This window comes from Hylobates moloch, unplaced genomic scaffold (genome assembly GCF_009828535.3).
Source record: "Hylobates moloch isolate HMO894 unplaced genomic scaffold, HMol_V3 SCAFFOLD_17, whole genome shotgun sequence".
NCBI classification, from domain to species: Eukaryota; Metazoa; Chordata; class Mammalia; order Primates; family Hylobatidae; genus Hylobates; species Hylobates moloch.
In genome coordinates this window covers 26,284,660-26,305,447 of record NW_026652292.1, presented here as the reverse complement: position 1 = coordinate 26,305,447, position 20,788 = coordinate 26,284,660, and the positions used below count along the sequence as shown (strand labels likewise).

Here is a 20,788-nt window from a genome sequence, read left to right as displayed (position 1 = left end):
ATTTTTATAAAGACTATAAGTAAAATCAGATTTAGGCTGTCTAGATATCTTATTCTAGAAAATGCAGGTTTAAGATTTTTTGGACAGGCCAGGTACAGTGGCTCACACCTGTAATCCCACCACTTTGGGAGGCTGAGGCAGGTGGATCACTTGAAGTCAGGCATTCTAGACCAACCTGACCAATATGGTGAAAGTCCATCTCTACTTTAAAAATACAAAAATTAGCCAGGTGTGGTGGCATGTGCCTGTAGAGCCAGCTACTTGGGAGGCTGAGACAAGAGAATTGTTTGAATTTGGGAGGCGGAGGTTGCAGTGAGCCAAGATCGCGTGACTGCACTCCAGCCTGGGCAACAGAGCGAGACTCTGTCTCAAAAAAACAGATTTTTCAGATAGCGATTCTTGCTCATCCTTTTCTCCTTCATTTCCCAGTAAGATAATTTCCTTCACAGTGATGAGAGAAATCCATTTTTTTTATGGAAAAAAATGGCCTTATTTCTTCAACTGATCAGGACAAAGACGTCACTTATTGGCCCTGCTGGCCACAGCCTTGTTGGGCTGATACAATGGGGAGTGCACTGTTAGACTACTGTTGAGTATGTTCTGGGCCTCTCGAACATTGGTTCATTCCAGAGCACCTTCAATTCTAATGCCTGGAAAGGTTTGGTGATCTCATTGGCAATGATAGCACAGTGGACGATACCACCAAAAATATTGACAAGGATGGCTTCAACCTTAGGATCAACTGTGAGTAATGTGAATGCTTGATATATTTGAGCTTCCTTTACAACACCTCCAAGATTCCAAGAAGTTGACTGGCTTCCCACTACTAAGGAAAATGGTATCACAAGTAGCCATGGCTAATCCAGCACCATTCGCAAAGCAGGTAATGTTCCCATCCAGTCCTATGTATTTTAGATCATGTCTGGCAGCTTCATATTCAATGAGCTCTGTATTTGTGCATTTTCACACTGCTGTATATTACCTGAGACTGGGTAATTTATAAAGGAAAGAGGTTTAATTGACTTATCGTTCTGCATGGCTGGGAAGGCCTCAGGAAACTTACAGTCATGTCAGTAGGTGAAGGGGAAGCAAGGCATTGTTTATATGGTGGCAGGAGAGAAAGAAGGGGGAAGTGCCACACTTTTAAACCATCAGATCTCGTGAGAACTCACTCACTATCACAAGAACAGCATGGGGCAACCACCTACATGAGCTAATCACCTCCCACCAGGTCCCTTCCTTGACACATGGGGATTACAATTTGAGATGAGATTTGAGTGAAGTCACAGAACCAAACCATATCAGGCTCATTCTCCAATTTGTCATCCACAGCAGATAGGTCCTGTTGTCAGAATTCTGTGCTGTCATGAAAGTTTACCTTGGCATTAAAACAGACAACTTTTCTTTCTCAAGTTTCACCAAAGGGATTCACTATCACCTGAGTAGCATCAATTTTTAGGAAGAGATTATACAGTTTCTTAATTTGATCTGCAACCTGGATTTTCAAAGACCCAAGGAAGCCTAGATTTTCTGACATCTGCTGAACTTTGAACTTGGCTGTCCTTTATCCCTTGAAAAATTTGCTCCTTAAAAATAAATTCTGAATTTGTTGCAGCCACCTCTTCAATGTCAGTGCCCCCTGGGGCCTGCCCACCAGCATGGGGCCATTGCAGGACCGGTCCATCAGAATCACCAGGTAAGTTTTTCTGGAAATGTCCAAGGTTTCAGTAACCATCAGCTTGTTAACGTTCACATCTTCTTTTAGAGTTTGGTTTATTGCCCCAAACATACCCAATCATCTGTTTAGCCAGCTGCCCCACAACTTTAGGTTCTCTTGTTAAGTGAACACCTCCTTCCAAACCACAATTGAAGACACCCTTTCCTCTTTCTCCAGCTAGGATCTGGGCTTTTAATTAAAACAATTTATTTTGCTTTTAGTCTCTTAGCAACCTCAAGTTCTTCATTCACAGTGTCTGCTACAAAGAATCTTTGAACTCTCACTCTGTTGTCAGACATCAGTTTCTTGCTCTGGCATTCCTGGAGGGTCTGCCATCTTCTGGAAGTTAATTGAAATGCCTGGACCTGGCTACAAAGAACCAGAGTGGAGCGCTAGGTCTCACAGAAGTTTCCTGGCTTGTGCTACCAGGAGAATGTCATTTTAAACAGAAAACCCGAAGTGGGGTATTGGGACTCGGATTATTATTTTTAGTTCTCATAGATGAGTGCTCTCTAGATATTAACTATTATTATCTGGATTATTCTTTATATACTAATTATTCCTTAATTAGAACAATGAATGCTAACAGAGACTGAAGTTGATGAATTCAGTCTCTACAAAATATATATATATGAAATATATATTTACATATATATTTATTTAAAGGGCTTGACTGAAGCAGTGAGTGTTATAGCTATTATTACTATTAGAATGGATATTCATTTATTTCATATAGTAATAACTTAAGTATACTATCACCATCCTCTCCACAAAAATCTGAAAAATTATGACCCAAGGTCAAAGCTAATAATGAGTTTTGATGCTGGAAACAAAGTATTGTATATTAAAAATACTTTCTCTTAAAGTCTGTACTGAGCTTCCAAGTATTCCCTTCCCAGTAAAATCCAAGAATGTATTTTGCAAATAACAGGAGTCAATGAGGATTGGTTCATCTCTCAGTGTGGAATTCCTCTTTGGAAAACGTGGTACCACTTTTTTGTCTGAATGTTATTATTGTTATATTGAGTGTGTAGGCAAAAACACCAGTTAAAATCTAGGCCCCTTATCAAAAATAAGCTTTCATGACACATGCTCTCTTCATGGCCAATACATTACATAATATTTTTCTGATAAACAGAATACATTGTGACTATATATGCTTTGATATTGTTTATTCATTCTGAGGTCTTATTTATAAAAAGTTTGCGTATTATCAGTTGCCACCAATCTGTGAAACATCAATTCCTATTAACATCCCTCAAACTACACATACATTTTCCATGTCCAAAAATAGAAGACATTTGTAATGACATTGAAAGAACTATTAGGTAATAGTATTGACACATCATTATCAATTTAGCATGAATGTGTCTAACTGGAGCACCTATTCTTCAATAATACATATTGAGGTTAAAAGATTCTCTAAGAGATAGTAATTTAACCCCTAGGAATTGTCCTAGTGGTAATTATTTCAGGTTCAGTGGGATCCTGGTGGAAAAGCCACTTTTGTACAGGAATTATTTTTTAGTTCCTCTGCTTGTATATCTCATCAAAAATAATATATTTAAAATTTAATTTAGTTAAACAAGCCTTTACAGGAATTAATCTAACAGATTTTCCATGTGGCTATGGGAGAAATGAGTACTTTAAGTTAAATGGCTCACTGTAGTGATAAAGACATTATTAAATTATTTTACTATGAATAAAAACACAGTTATAATTGGGTTCAAGATATCATATAGAGAAGATTCTCTCTAATAAATCAGAAACTAATTATATATCTTTTAATCTAGGATATAATTGTTAATTACAAGGAAGTGAAAATTAGGGTAGCTATGCCCTGTAATTATTAGATTTTGAGATAAATAATAATTACGATTTTAAAATTTGCAATGGATATTGGAAGACCACAGTCTAGACCGGTGTATAGAAAAGAAATATAAACTTAAAATTAAATATATATATATATACATATATATACACACATATATATATACACACATATATACATATATATACACACATATATACATATATATATACACATATATATGTATATATATCAAGATTAGCTGTTATACTTGGACTTTAAATTCAGAATTCTCATTTGCTTCTTCTTATGTCTCAGTCCTAATTGTGGCTTTACCCTGTTAGATACTAATTTATACATCAGGAAAATAAATAGGTTCAGAGCTGTTTAGTAACTTGACAGGTTTCCCCAGCAGTAGAGCATAGGACTGATGCTCTTGAGAGAGATTTGCCTTAGGAGCCCTGATTCCAAGTTGGTGGGCTTGATATTACATTTTACACTTGCTTACCCAGAGCTTCCAAACTGCTTCTCTCCCAAACATATCAATCTTTTTGGGAGTCTAAAACTCCTTCTTAAATTGTACCTTTCTTAGTTTTTCACTCCTTTTCTTTTTTTTCTTTTAAGAATGCATATACCTTTGCCTATTTCCACACTTTGCACATATCAGATTTTTCCAGTTCTATATCCTATTTCATCCCAGCTGACAGTTAGAAATCGATGAATTCAGTCTCTAAAATCACCATCTTCATTTTAACTCTTCCAATTAATTATCGACCATTCTCTACCCTGTTATTTACCCCAGGAAGCTGATCTATGTGTATTACATCAATGGTCTGCTTTCACTTCTGCTTCTAAGAAGTGTTGCCACAAAGGAATCCAACATTGGCAGGAAAGAGGAGAGTGAGATGAAGATGTTTACCCCTTGACTGTCTCCTGGCCAAGTTACTGGGATGGGTTGTGTTCCAGCCGATAGTCACAGGTCCTCTTAAGGGAGACTTTCTATTAACTCTACTTTCCATTCTGAAACTATTTTTTGCCCTATTCCACCCCTAACATCTTTAGGGGCTAAGATACCCAAAACCTGTTACCACTGTATTATCTTTTATTATTTTCCTATGTCTACTTCTAATTGTGTAAATGATGTTTTTTTTTTTTTTTAATCCTTAAATTATCCTAAAATGTGTGTGCCATCTGTTTTGCTGGGACCATGACTTAAGTACACAGTCAACAATTTGCCCAAAGTAATGAAAAAATAATTATAAATTTTGGCATTATTCTCAATTTAAATCACTAAAAAGTATTTAAAGACTATACTTCGTGAAATGAACAAATGGATAATTGTTTCTTGTGTGATAATTGTTTCTTGTATTAATGGCAGAAGAACGTTGAATAGGAAATTGGCACCTAGGCATATAAAACTCACTTGATAAAAAAAGGGGATAGAAAATATTTACTTATCCAAGTAATATATATTAATATTAATTAGAGATATTCAAATTCATACAGTTTCCCTGGCCTGTGTCCTAGCTTTTCTCATAATTAGTTCTTAAGCTGTGATCCCAAGAATGTAGAGCATATAAGAGTAAGATAAGGTTATCAAAAATCAATTTATGTTCATAATTAGTGCAAAATTGAAATGATAAATGAAAGAGCTCTACAAGCACAATAAAACCCTTACTCTTCTGGAGCCACTTTACGAAGATTTTTAAAAACGATTCTTAACCAACATCTGATGACTTATAATATTTTACTAGTAACTATAAACATTAAAAGAATAGCAAATTAGCCTTTTGCCAAAAAGTAAACCCTTAAATCTAAGTGTGATTTATTGTTTCATTTGTGTTAATTGCATTTATAAGAGCTAAATGTAAATGGGCTACTTTGGGACACTAAATAAACCTGATTTAATCCTCATGTTCTACCTGCAGCACAATTGTGAGCCCATCTGACTGACATGTTGATTTCCTCTCCGTAAGGGTGATATAATTAATGTGACCTTTTGATAAGGTGGGAGATATAGGGTGAGACAAGTGCTCTCTGGAGAGCTATTAGCAGCTTCTGAGCAATTTGCTAATGGTAGAGCTACCTTTATTAAAATCATCGGTTAAGAAGATAATTGACAACCATAATAATGAGCATGTACAGGGAAGGGAGAGACCATCAAATGAAGTAAAACTATTAATTATTTAAAAATTGATAAACTTTCTGTGCTAAGTAAACTGTGATTGGGAACTCTGGCTTTGAAATACAATGAATAATAAGCCTGCAAAAAATTGTGAATATATCCTCTCTGGAAAATTAAGTGGCTTTATTTCTACTGTTAGATAGCATTTTTATGAAATAATTTTTGCCATCAACATCCAACTCCAGATACGGTGATACCTATATGTGATGGAGGCATGAGCCTCTTACATTTTAAGTTTTAAAAGCCCTCCTTATATTCTAGGTCTAAAAGACTCTCCACATGATATATGTGAAAAAGATTCATCATGTGCTGGTTACCAACCTGTCTAAGTCCAGTGAAATAGTTACATGAAGCAGGTTTACTACTCATGGACAGTTAGCAAGGGACAATAGAAGCCTAGGATTCACTATGACCCTCCACCCCCATGCTCAAAAAATCTGTGCATGAGGTACAGGTCTCATCTACGTAAAGCCCACTTGCACCATAGCTGAAGTACTCCTTGAAGTTTTATGAACTACTGGGAGAAAGCATTGAAGGATATCGTGTTTCTAGGGGGGGGATGGAAGAAAACCTGGATTGTTCCAACCAGTTCCTCCCCATTTTCAAAGATTTTTTATCAAATTGCATTACTAGCACATTCCACAGTTATTCTTCAGAACTATAAGCAAAACAGGTAGGAGGGGAACTGGGTCAGGTCAAGGCCACCCAGAGAACTGTTCTGCAATAGACTTTGAAGTTAATCTATCATGATGAGCAAAGACTGATACAACTACACGTGTAATTTAAAAAGTATTTTTTCCCCAGAGTAAAAGTGATGTGACATAGAAATAGTTTAATGATGATTTTTCTAGCTGTCAGAATTCACCAATATATCCACTAGGTATTTAGGAGATAGTTCTATGTTCATCCAGACTCTGGTGACTAATTAATGTTTTTAATTCGTGCCAATAATCAATAAGCTCAATTTATTATTATTAATTGTAAGACTGCAATTAAAAGGGGATGTTTTAGAAAAATGGGAAATTAGGGAAGAGCTGAAAAGATTAGAGTAAATCATTGATACTAGTATGTTTGTTTTTCTTCAGAGTAAGCATACTTCTAATCAGTGTTTACATTTTGATAATTCAGGGGAATCAAATATCCACATTTTCTTTTTTATTATTATTAATATACTTTAAGTTCTAGGGTACATGTGCACAACATGCAGGTTTGTTACATATGTATACATGTGCCATGTTGGTGTGCTGCACCCATTAACTCTTCATTTACATTAGGTGTATCTCCTAATGCTATCCCTCCCCCCCTCGCCCAACCCCACAACAGGCCCTGGTGTGTGATGTTCCCCTTCCTGTGTCCAAGTGTTCTCATTGTTCAATTCCCACCTATGAGTGAGAACATGCGCTGTTTGGTTTTCTGTCCTTGTGATAGTTTGCTCAGAATGATGGTTTCCAGCTTCATCCATGTCCCTACAAAGGACATGAACTCATCCTTTTTTATGGCTACATAGTATTCCATGGTGTATATGTGCCCCATTTTCTTAATCCAGTCTACCATTGATGGACATTTGGGTTGGTTCCAAGTCTTTGCTATTGTGAATAGTGCCGCTGTAAACATACGTGTGCATGTGTCTTTATAGCAGCATGATTTATAATCCTTTGGGTATATACCCAGTAATGAGATGGCTGGGTCAAATGGTATTTCTAGTTCTAGATCCATGAGGAATCAAAACACTGTCATCCACAATGGTTGAACTAGTTTACAGTCCCACCAACAGTGTAGAAGTGTTCCTATTTCTCCACATCCACTCCAACACCTGTTGTTTCCTGACTTTTTAATGATCGCCATTCTAACTGAAGTGAGATTGTATCTCATTGTGGTTTTGATTTGCATTGCTCTAATGACCAGTGATGATGAGGATTTTTTCATGTGTTTTTTGGCTGCATAAATGTCTTCTTTTGAGAAGTGTCTGTTCACATCCTTTGCCCACTTGTTGATGGGGTTGTTTGTTTATTTCTTGTAAATGTGTTTGAGGTCATTGTAGATTCTGGATATTAGCCCTTTGTCATATGAGTAGGTTGCAAAAATTTTCTCCCATTCTGTAGGTTGCCTGTTCACTCTGATGGTAGTTTCTTTGGCTGTGCAGAAGCTCTTTAGTTTAATTAGATCCCATTTGTCACTTTTGGCTTTTGTTGCCATAGCTTTTGGTGTTTTAGACATGAAGTCCTTGCCCATGCCTATGTCCTGAATGATATTGCATAAGTTTTCTTCTAGGGTTTTTATGGTTTTAGGACTAATATTTAAGTCTTTAATCCATCTTGAATTAATTTTTGTATAAGCTGTAAGGAAGGGATCCAGTTTCAGCTTTCTACATATGGCTAGCCAGTTTTCCCAGCACCATTTATTAAATAGGGAATCCTTTCCCCATTTCTTGTTTTTGTCAGGTTTGTCAAAGATCGGATGGTTGTAGATGTGTGGTATTATTTCTGAGGGCTCTGTTCTGTTCCATTGGTCTATATCTCTGTTTTGGTACCAGTACCATGCTGTTTTGGTTACTGTAGCCTTGTAGTATAGTTTGAAGTCAGGTAGCATGATGCTTCCAGCTTTGTTCTTTTGGCTTAGGATTGACTTGGCAATGCGGGCTGTTTTTTGGTTCCACATGAACTTTAAAGTAGTTTTTTCCAATTCTGTGAAGAAAGTCATTGGTAGCTTGATAGGGATGGCACTGTATCTATAAATTACCTAGGGCAGTATGGCCATTTTCACGATATTGATTCTTCCTATCCATGAGCATGGAATGTTCTTCCATTTGTTTGTGTCCTCTTTTATTTCATTGAGCAGTGGTTTGCAGTTCTCCTTGAAGAGTTCCTTCACATCCCTTGTAGGTTGCATTCCTAGGTATTTTATTCTCTGTGAAGCAATAGTGAATGGGAGTTCACTCATGATTTGGCTCTCTCATTATTATCGTTTATTATAGAATTTCAAATTGCCTCAGTTGATCTAATTTATTTTAATCTTTTGGTTCACTTCTAACTTATCAAAAATGTATCTCATTACTATTGCAATATACACAACTAGGCTACCTAATAATATTCTCTGAAGGTGTCCCGGTCAGAAATGGATGATTGATACATCTGGAACAGTCAGTTTTCTCTAAATATGTAGATACGTTTTGAATATATATATTATTATGTTAAGTTCTGAGATACATGTGCAGGATGTGCAGGTTTGTTACATAGGTAAACGTGTTCCATTGTGGTTTGCTGTACCTCTCAACCCATCACCTAAGTATTAAGCCCAGCATGCATAAGCTATTTTTCATATCAGAAAGAGCAAAAAGGAGAGAAGTAAAAAATCAGTTGCCTTCCTCTCAAATTCAAATTTTATTATTGGTATTCAATTTGAATTTCACTTGGGAACTTCATAACCTGTAATAGGGTATGAAGACTGTGAGGCAATGGTCAAACAAAACTCAGTATTATTATTTAACCTGCATTATTCAGTAAACCCTTTACCTACTATATGCACAAAATGAATTGTGTTTTCTCACATGTAATATTATATTCTATATGGAATTATAGCTTGATGAATTATGGCTTTTTAATATTTCATCAAGTTGTTGAATTACATAAAATTGAATTTATCTTTACCCGATAAATAACATAAGTATATGTTTACTTAATAAGAATCACATACTTAAAGGTCAGCATGATCTGCCACCTAGTTACCAATTTCTTAATAAATTGCTAGCAGATGTCAGTGCATAAATAACCCCCAAAGCAAATAAAAACCGTGCAAACCAAAATCAACCCATAATATCTAAGGCTGGACTTGGCACCCAATAGTATGCACTGTGAGCATGTACATTTCCTAAACACTTTTTTCAGACAACTTAATATAGACACAGAAAATTATTAAAAAGCAGCACCTACTGAATAGCCAGGACACACAATTCTTCGTATGTGTAGAGAATAAAAAGTGCTAACAGCGTAAAAAATACTTTACATAACATCTGGTACATGTCAATGTTTTAAGTACAAAGGATATAAAAAAGACTGGGTTTTAAATCAAGACAAAGTGATAGTTTGTTGAGATAGAAATATTAATTAAACAAAGACATAAAATGTATTGAAAATAATAATAGATGGAATAAATAAAACACACTTTCATTAATTTTGGAAATTAGAAGACTGAAGAGTTTCATTTTTTCAGGAGAGAATGTTAGAATCATAGTTTAGTATTATAACTTTATCATACTGAATTTCTTGTTTGGTGGAAAGAGAAAAAAAAATACCGTGCCATAATATCATCTAGTATAGAATAATATTAATAAGAAGCCAATACAGAATGATGATAGCAATAAAATTAAAGGTTGTTAGTTCTGAAAGAATTAAGAAGAATATTGAAGTCATTAGGAATGATTTCAAGAAATTACACAAAGTGAGCATATATGATCTGAGGTTGATTTACAATTAGTATGAGCCAGAGCACAAAGAAAGCTAAAAGTGATGGAACTTTAAATGAATAAGCAGAATTAGAGGAGTTATATCTGCAGAAAAATCTAGTTCTGCTATTTGACAGAAGATAGATTATATATCTTGCCCTGACTGCCAATGCTGACTTCTCACCTGTTGCCACAACTCCCCCAGTGTGTATTACATTTGATAGACAAACTTCTACAAGAGAGAAATTAGGTCCCTTGGTGTACTGTGGAATATCTAAGATCTCAATGATGGGAGTATGTAATGAATACATAAATGATAAATAAAACTAGAATAAATAATTTTTAGAGTTTGGAGTGTATCTTGTCTGTCATAGAAGGATTTATGATTTGAGAGTAGAGAAAGATCAGCAAAGAGGCAGTAAAATAAAAGCTCCCAATTTCCAATAATGGTATGTGACCTAATTAAACCAACTTTCTCACTATAAACAAATAACACTAAATCAATTTGCTAAAAATATTTAAAATATGTTAAAGACATTGATGACCTAAATAGATAATGAGGGAATATCATACCATGGTCAGAAGCCATTTGGTTGGAAAAGGATGGAATCCTATAATTTGAGATGTAGATGTGTGAGAAGATCCTAATTAAACTAGAACATTGAGTTTCTAAATTCTGATGAAACTTTTTTTGCCAGCAGAGGTGGCTTCACCACCCCCAGTGGCAGTGTTTACTCCATTCCCATTGGTAGTGGTCTCTCTACCCACAGTGTTAACAATCTTCATCTCTGTCTCAGGAATTAACCCAGAATTGCCTAAGGAAACAATAATGGTCTCCCCTGAGGCAGGTGCTAAGCAGGACAATACTGATTACCTTTAGAATTCATGCCCACCAACTTTCTTTGCTTCTAGAATCATAACTAGACTCAAGTCCCAGTAGGCCCCTAAAGGTGAGGTACAAAGTGTGACCCATGAGCAATTGCATTGTACTCCAAACGTACTACTTGAGTTTTCTAATTATAAAAACAGAAATCCAGAAAACATGTGGGAATAGATATTATAAATATAGGATTGAATGATGTAAGAAACATAAAGTTGGATTAAGCTAAATTTATTGATATAAATCCACTAAGTAGAAACTCTCCATTTAATGTTGCAGGACAGTGAATTAGAAAAAGTGCTAGCAGCTTAGTTGATTGGTTGGGTGAAACACGTATAAACATATTGCCCACTGTTGGTAAATTGAAGATGATAGATCTTTACTAGTTTAATGTAAGGAAGAAATTCAAATCTTAGGGAGATTGGAATGCTAGAGTAAATCTGTCATTAGAAATCTACTCCCCCACACTGGTAAGGTCCAGAAGACTACTTTTCACCTATACTTTCTAATTCTACAAAATAAAATGTGGGACACACACAAAGGAAATATAAGTGAGTGTAAAAGAAATAGAGATTATGGTACCACACCTGGATTATGGTACACATGTGAAGCTGTGAATATCTACATCAATATAAATATAAAGCTTTTGGCAAATGATGAGATTGTTATTGTCTCAAGGCATTAAGGACTATGTCTTTTTGTTATTAGCTGACAACAAAGCTAGATGGACAGAGGCTTCTGGGGTTGCATACAACAAAAAATACAGACTTAAACTATCAGTCAAAGATAGTCACTATTTTGGTACCAATACCATGCTGTTTTGTTTACTGTAGCCTTGTAGTATAGTTTGAAGTCAGGTAATGTGATGCCTCTAGCTTTGTTCTTTTTCCTTAGGATTGTCTTGGCTATATGGGGTCTTCTTTTATTTCATATGAAATTTAAAGTTTTTTAAAATAATTCTGTGAAAAATGTCAATGGTAATTTGATAGGAATAGCATTGAATCTATAAATTACTTAGGGCAGTATGGCCATTTTCATGATATTTATTCTTCCTATCCAGGAAGATAGAATGTTTTTCCATTTGTTTGTGTCCTCTCTTATTTCCTTTAGCAGTGGTTTGTGTCCTTCACATCCCTCTTTGGCTGCATTTCTAGGTATTTTATTCTTTTTGTAGCAATTGTGAAAGGGAGTTCATTATGATTGGGCTCTCTGCTTGGCTATTGTTGCTGTAAAGCAATGCTTGTGACTTTTGCTCATGGATTTTGTATCTTGAGACTTTGTTGAAATTGCGTATCAGTTTAAGGAGTTTTGGGGCTGAGAATGATGGGTTTTCTAAATATAAAATCATGTCATCTGCAAACAGAGACAATTTAACTTCCCCTCTTCCTATTTGAATATGCTTTCTTTCTCTTGCCTGACTGCCATGACCAGAACTTCCAATATTATGTTGAATAGGAGTGGTGTGAGAGGTCATCATTGTCTTGTGCCAGATTTCAAGGGGAATGTTTCCAGCTTTTGCCCATTCAGCATGATATTGGCTGTGGATTTGTCATAAATGGCTCTTATTATTTTGAGGTATGTTCCATCAACACTTATTTTATTGAGAGTTTTTAACATGAATGGTTGTTGAATTTTATCAAAGGCCTTTTCTGCATCTATTTAGATAACTATGTTGTTTTTGTCTTTAGTTCTGTTTATGTGATGGATTACATTTATTGATTTGCATATGTTGAACCAGCCTTGCATTTCAGGGATGAAGCTGACTTGATTGTGGTGAATGAGCTTTTTGATGTGTTGCTAGATATGGTTTACCAGTATTTTATTAAGGATTTTTGCATCAATGTTCCTCAGGGATATTTGCCTGAAGTTTTCTTTTATTGTTGTATCTCTTACCAGTTTACTCATAAAATGAGTTAGGGAGCATGGTACTTGTACCAAAACAGAAATATAGACCAATGGAACAGAATAGAGACCTCAGAAATAACACCACACATCTACAGCTGTCTGATCTTTGACAAACTTGACAAAAACAAGCAATGGAGAAAGAATCACCTATTTAACAAACGGGGCTGGGAAAACTGAATAGCCACATACAGAAAACTGAAACTGGACCCCTTCCTTACACGTTATACAAAAATTAACTCAAGATGGATTGGAGACTTAAATGTAAAACCTAGAACTATAAAAACCCTAGAAGAAAACCAAGGCAATACTAGTCAGTACATAGGCATGGACAAAGGCTTCATGACTAAAACACCAAAAGCAATTGCAACAAAAGCCAAAATTGACAAGTGAGATCTAATTAAACTAAAAGGCTTTTGCACAACAAAAGAAACTGTTATCGGAGTGAACAGGCAACCTACAGAATAGGACAAAATGTTTGCAATCTATCCGTCTGACAAAGGTCTAATATGTAGAGCTTAAAATGAACTTAAAAAGATTTACAAGAAAAATAAACATCAAAAAGTGGGCAAAGGAAATAAACAGACACTTCTCAAAAGAAGGCATTTATGCAGCCTACAAACATACAAAAAAAAGCTCAATATCACCGATCATTAGACAAATGCAAATCAAAACCACAATAAGATACAGTCTCACTGCAGTCAGAATGGCAATTATTAAAAAGCCAAGAAGCGATGGATGCTGGTAAGGCTGTGGAGAAATAAGACCACTTTTACACGATTGGTGGGAATGAAAATTAGTTCAACCATTGTGGAAGACAGTATGGCAAGTCTTCAAAGATCTAGAACCAGAAATACCATTTGACCCAGCAATCCTATTACTGGGTATATACCCAAAGGAATATAAATCATTCTACTGTAAAGACACATGCACACATATGTTTATTGCAGCACTATTTACAATAGCTGAGTCCTGGAACCAACCCAATGCCCATCAATGGTAGACTGCATAAAGAAAATGTGGTACATGTACAGCATGGAATACTATGCAGCCATAAAAAGGAATGAGATCAATGTCCTTTGCAGAGACATGGATGAAGCTGGAAGCTATCATCCTCAGCAAACTAACACAGGAACAGAAACACCACATGTTCTCACTCATAAGTGGGGGCTGAATAATGAGAACGCATGGACACAGGGAGGGGAACATCACACACTGGGGCCTGTCTGGGAGTGGGGTGGCGGGGGAGAGGGGAAGAAACTTAGAGGACAGGTCAATAGGTGCAGCAAATCACCATGACACATGTATACCTAGGTAACAAACCTACACATTCTGCACATGTATCCCAGAACTTAAGGTAAAAAACAAACAAATGGTAGTAGCAGCAAGAACTACAACAAAAAACACAGAATCAACAAATCTGGGTAATAAGGTTGATTTCCAGAGTACCCCCATTATATTATTTATAATGTTCAGTTTTCTTTTTTCTTTTATTTATTTATTTGTTTGTTTGTTTGTTTGTTTTTGTGAGACAGGGTCTCACTCCATTACCCAGGTAGGAGTGCAGTGGCATGATCTCCTTTCACATACTGTGCTTAAGTGATCTTCCCACCTCAGCCACCAGAGTAGCCGAGACTACAGGTGCACATCACCCAGCCCAGATAATTTTATTAATCTTTGTAGAGATGAGGTCTCTCTGTGTTGTCCAGGCTGGTCTTGAACTCCTGAGTTCAAAGAATCCTTCTGCCTTGGCCTCCCAAAATGCTAGGGTTACAGGTGTGAGCCACTGCACCTGGCCAATGTTCAGTTTTCAACAAAATAGTATGATATATGTAATGAATAGGAAAGTATAGCTCATAGCAAAAAAAAAAAAAAAAATTCCAACAGAAAGTAACCCTGAGCAGGCCAGACGATGAATTTACCAAACTTTTTTTTTTTTTTCTGAGACAGAGTTTCATGCTGTCACTTAAGCTGGAGTGTGGTGGTGTGATCTCAGCTCACTGTAACATCCAGCTACTGGGTTCAAGTAATTCTCCTGCCTCAGTCTCCTGAGTAGCTGGGACTACAGGCATGCACCTCCATGCCTGGCTAATTTTTGTATTTTTAGTAGAGGCGGGGTTTCACCATGTTGGCCAGGCTGGCATCGAACTCCAGACCTCAAGTGATCCGTCCACCCCAGCCTCCCAAAGTGCTGGGATTACAGGCGTAAGCCACAGCACCCAGCCCAAACAAATATTTTAAATCAGCTATTAAAAATATGTTTCAAAAACTATAGGCAACCATGCATAAATAATTAAATGGAAGTCTAGCAATAATATCTCATCAAATAAAGAATTTCAATAAAGAGAAAAAAGTATAAGAAATGAGACTCAAATATAATTTTAGAGTTGGAAAATAAAATAATTGAATTTAAAATTTACTATAGGATCTCAACAACAGATTTATTCTGGCAGAAGAAGGGATAAGTAAACTCATAGATAAGTAAATGAAGACTATCCAATCTGAGGAACAACAACAAAAAAGGAATGAAGGAAAATAAAGAGTCTCAGAGACCTGTAGGACACTATCAAGCATGGCAACAAATAGTTCGATGGGAGGGACAGAACAGGGCAGAAAATCCATTTAAGAAATAATTACTGAAAACCCTCCAAATTTGATTTTTAAAACCCCATTAATCCGCATATCCAAGAATCTCAGTGATCTGCAAGTAAGATAAAGAGATGCACACCTAGATCCATTATAGTCAAACTCTTGAAAACCAAGAACAGAGTGGATCTTGAAAATAGTATGAGAAAAAAGACTCATCAAGCACGAGGTATTCTCAAGGGTTAACAGTTGCATTTTATAAGAAATCATGGAAGCCAGAAGGCAATAAGGTGTTATATTAAATATCTAAAATAATAAAAATCATTGACAACCTAAAATTTTATATCCACTAAAACTGCCCTTCAACAATGAAGAAAGTAGGACAACTTTAAACAAACCAGAAACAAAATATTTATTACTACCCAAACAGCCCTGCAAGAAATACAAAGTGAATTTTTCAGGTTGAATGAAAGACACTAGATAGTAACTCATTGCCATGTCTGTAAATAAAGAACACAGTTAAATGTAATTACATCAGCAAATAAGAAAACAAGATAAATGTATTTTATTTATAACTCTTTTCTTCTCTTATGTGATTAAAAAAGGCCTTAAAGAAATAAATATAACATCTTAATAGTTTTCAATTGTACAAACATGAAATTTTTATAGCAACAATAGTACAAAGGAAGGGGTAGGGAATAGTGGAGTAAAGTTTGTGTTAAAATTAATCAAAACAGGTAGATTTAAATTAAGATGCTAATTGTAATACCCAGGGCAATCATTATGAAATTGACTCACGAAAGATTGCCTGTCTACTCTTTTTCATGGAACATATAAGCTAATAATAGTAGTAGCTCAACCTACTGATTCGTCAGTGTTATAACATTTTCCCAAGTAATAGGTCATTCCTTCACCTTCATGTCTTTTCTCTAGACAAAGCGAAGAATAAATTTTGTTGTTCTCAACATTTTTCCACTGTCCAAAACCACTGACAGGTTTTAACTCTCTGGCAACTAGGTTTATAACTTACTAATATTAGTATTAATGAGTGTATAACTGAATAATTTTATTGATTATATTTCCTTTAAAATATTCAATTAATTTCAGTTTTATTTCTGTAAGCTTATTTTTTACATGTTTTATGTTTTTTTCACTGAATTTCATTTGCTTTTCAGATTAATATTAATAAATATTAAAATCTCTTTTTTTCTTTAAGTCTTGCTCATATGAACGTTTGCAATCAATGCTCATGAATCACTGTTGGAATATATTTGCTGAAATCTTAGGACATAAATTTATTACTTTAAAAATTATCTTTCTTGACTACTCAGAATTCTATGTATTCTGAATTATCTTTTAGGTATTTCTTTGTAATCAAATTAAAAACTACATAAAATTATCCTCTTTATTTTTTGCTATTTTTTAAGAAATGTCAATATATCAAAATAGCAATTCATAAGATGTTCTGATTTTAGCATAATTAAACATCAGGAAGATAATTGAAATTACTTCATCGTGTGTAGATTAAATCTTAGTTACTTTTTATATATTTTTAATAAAAGAAAGAGTCACTTTATTTTGATCAGGTAAATCTTGGTTTCTTTATATATACATATATATATATATATATATATATATTTTTTTTTTTTTTTTTTTTTTTTTTTTTGAGACGGAGTCTCACTCTGTCACCCAGGTTGGAGTGCAGTGGCGCGATCTTGGCTCACTGCAAGCTCCGCCTCCCGAAGAGTCACTTTATTTTGATCAGGTATATAATGTGGTTTTAGAGAGCACAGCGTTTCTTTTAACCTTTAGTGATTTAAATATATGTATACTGACATGGACATTTTAAAGAAAGTAATCAATAACATATTTTTGTTTATGATTTGTACAATGTCTTATAAGATGAAGAAGAAGTATTCTAGTTTTCTCTTTTTCTATAGTTTCTATACCCACTTATGTGTCATTTAAATGTTGTTTGGGGAAATAGGTCACATCAAATATCCGATGATTCCACTTTAAGAAATAATTTTATTTTAAGGAAATACAAATCTTAATGAAGAGAGTGAAATGTCTCAGTCTTCATAAGAGGTCTATTACTGATTTATCAGTTCATTATCTTCTTAATTTTTCCCTTTATAAATCTGAAACATCTGATTAACTCTCTGGTGCTATTTAAAGCATCACCCATGTATGATACATCAAATACACTAAGGGCATGTTAAGATTATTTGACTGCTTTAATAAATTACACTGGTATATTCCTCCCTGCAGAGGCAAATAAAGCAAAACAGTATAGACCAATGACTGAGAACAGATGTCAACAATACAATAAGAAAAGAAATTATGTTTTGTCCTTCTTCTGGTTCCTATGTGTTATAATTTACTGTAATAACAATTTACCTCACCCAAGGAAACATGAAATGCTATATATTTTTCAAATTCATCAGATTCAATGAAAACTAATAAATAACAGATATCTGATTATATGTCAGTCATTCAATAGGTATTAATGTATGTAACCTTTTTCTAAGCATTGTGGATAGAATTGTATAATTCACTATTTCAGCCTTTATCAAGGCTGTTACCTAGTTAGACAGAAAAATCTACCCATTTACAGTACTTAAATGCCCATGCAAGGCCTTACCCAGGACTAAGTGATGACAAACTATAAATACTGCAAAAAATCAAATGAGAAAGACATCAAAGTACATTCTCTCATTGATTTCATTGCCTTCACTGGATCATTTGCTTATTAGTGTACTCATGCATTCAGTGAATATCAGTATTTCCGTCATCAAAATAGTACTAGTTTAGCATATACCACGAACATACACATTCATCCATCCATTCTTCAATCAATGATAAAACATTTAATATTCTTCCCTTAGGCTTCAGTAACGGTGCTAGGTGCTGATAGGACAAGGATAATTATAATCCAGTCCCAATATTTCAGATCATTAAAGCCCAGACAAGTAAAAAAATGTGTAGCAAATGCAGTAAGTAAGCATCAGAATTCCTTAGTGGTGATTGTATTTGTGTGTGTGTTTGGGGTGGGAGTGGAGTTTTGGTCAGGGATCCAAACTGAAAACTGTCCCAAAAGTTACTAGTTATTTGACCTTTCCTTGGGGCCCAATTTCCACTCCAGAGTCATTGCTCAATAAATGTCACCTAAAATTGTTCTAATAGAGACAAATAAGGTGCCTTGGGAGTACAGGAAAAAGACTCTTTTGCTTGAAAGTACAGCGGAAGCTCCCTATGGAGGTTGGTATTTGAATTGACTTTTAAAGGATGAGTATATTTATTAAATCAAGGAGAAGAAAGCGCAAGTCCAGCATGTGCAAAGTCAGTCGGGTAGGCTGCAAATATTTCTATAACCAAGTATGAAGGGTGAGTGTGGAAAATCATAAGGATTGGGTTGGGAAAGGTGGAAATAATGCAAACCTAGAAGGGGCTTGTGTGACGTAGAAATGTCAGCTTTATTGCCAGCTTATAGGAAACCAGTAGGAATCAGTCTGGGTAGAGTGAAGGATATGGATATTTACTTCAGACAAGAGTTGGGATTGAGTGAGAGTGAAAAACTAAGAGGATATTGTAAAAGATGAGAAATGATAACTTCATGAATTTAGGCAGAAGGAATAGATCAGAAAATAGTGGAAGGCTTCTAGATGAAAATGGGACCCTTCAAATGCATGCAAAAAAGATAATAAAGTCTATGATGTTTAATAGTCTTCTATTTATACTTAGGATGGTCATATTAGGAATACATAGGGGACAAGGCTGGCAGGAAAGTTAGTAAATTCAGACTTTGTACATTATGAGTTAAAAGCAACTTTTAAAAAATCTAAATAGGGAAATGTGGTTAGAATTAGAATAAAATTAAGCAGGCAATTAAGATTTTTTTTGTTTTTTGTTTTTTAGACAGAGTCTCGCTCTTTCGCCCTGGCTGGAGTGCAGTGGCGCCATCTTGGCTCACTGCAAGCTCCGCCCCCTGGGTTCACGCCATTCTCCTGCCTCACCCTCTGGAGTAGCTGGGACTACAGGCGCCCGCCACTGCGCCCGGCTAATTTTTGTATTTTTTAGTAGAGACGGGGTTTCACCGTGTTAGCCAGGATGGTCTCGATCTCCTGACCTCGTGATCCACCCGCCTCGGCCTCCCAAAGTGCTAGTATTACAGGCCTGAGCCACCACTCCCGGCCAGGCAATTAAGATTTTAATGAAAGCTGTGTAATTAGCCAGTGAAGTCTGAAGTCTAGAAAAGGTCACTTATCTAGAACATTTAGAGTGAAGCAGTTGGGGTTTTGATGTTATTCTATGTAAGACCATAGATTCTATATGGCAGGAGAATAAAAATTCTTAAGAAGATAATCTAAAATCATTAAAAAAGAACCAAAAAGAAGACAATAATTAATATCATTTAAACAAAAGGATTTCAAGGAGGAAATCTGCAAAAATGTCAAATGATCATAAAGTTCCAGTAAAAGGAATATTTAAAATATATCTTTTGTTGTTGTCTTTTAAACTTAACGATTAGGTTTACTTCTTAGGTACAAAATTAACTACGATAGCTTAAAAATATATGATGCATAAATTAGAGACAGCATATATATTTTTTGAGAATATGGCTGCGTAAGCACAGAGAGATACAGACCCATGGAAAATATGAAGTTTTAGAATTGTTATTGTTTTATTGTTTTCCTTATTACTGTTGTTATTTTAAGTATGTCATTGGCTGAACCATATTTATTGTTTAAGAGATATAGTGCAAAAGAATAGCAACACTGAGTGTACAAGAGTTATAAGAGAAAATTTGATGGAGCAAGATGTTAAGAAAGATGAGTAAAGATAACATCTAGAGTGTGGAGAGAAGAATTAAATTGTTGCCTGATGTTAGGCACATTCATAACCTAATTCGCTGCAGGAAAAGGGCTGTAGTTAGGAATTCTTGATGCTTTAGGATAGCATTTTGATTATAATGAAAATGTAGGTCGAGGTTCTAGGTAGATGAATACTACACACACACACACACGCACACACACACATACAGAGGGATAAACATGTCTGAGTTTTTACAATGGAGAAAATAAGTAGAGTTGTGGAAGTGAGACTGAACTGCACTTAGTACAATGAAACTTGCAGAATACTAGAGCACTTATGAGGAAGAATAACAATAATTTGAATGGTATATTTCTTTTTGTAGACGGAGTTTTGCTCTTGTTGTCCAGGCTGGAGTGCAATGGTGCAATCTCGGCTCAATGCAATCTCAGCCT

General features: G+C 35.2%; 1 pseudogene; it reads right to left on the bottom strand.

Moving 5' to 3' along the window:
• Nucleotides 1-519: 519 nt before the first annotated feature.
• Nucleotides 520-20,788, bottom strand: part of LOC116456742 (succinate--CoA ligase [GDP-forming] subunit beta, mitochondrial-like) — a 33,896-nt pseudogene continuing 13,627 nt past the window's right edge.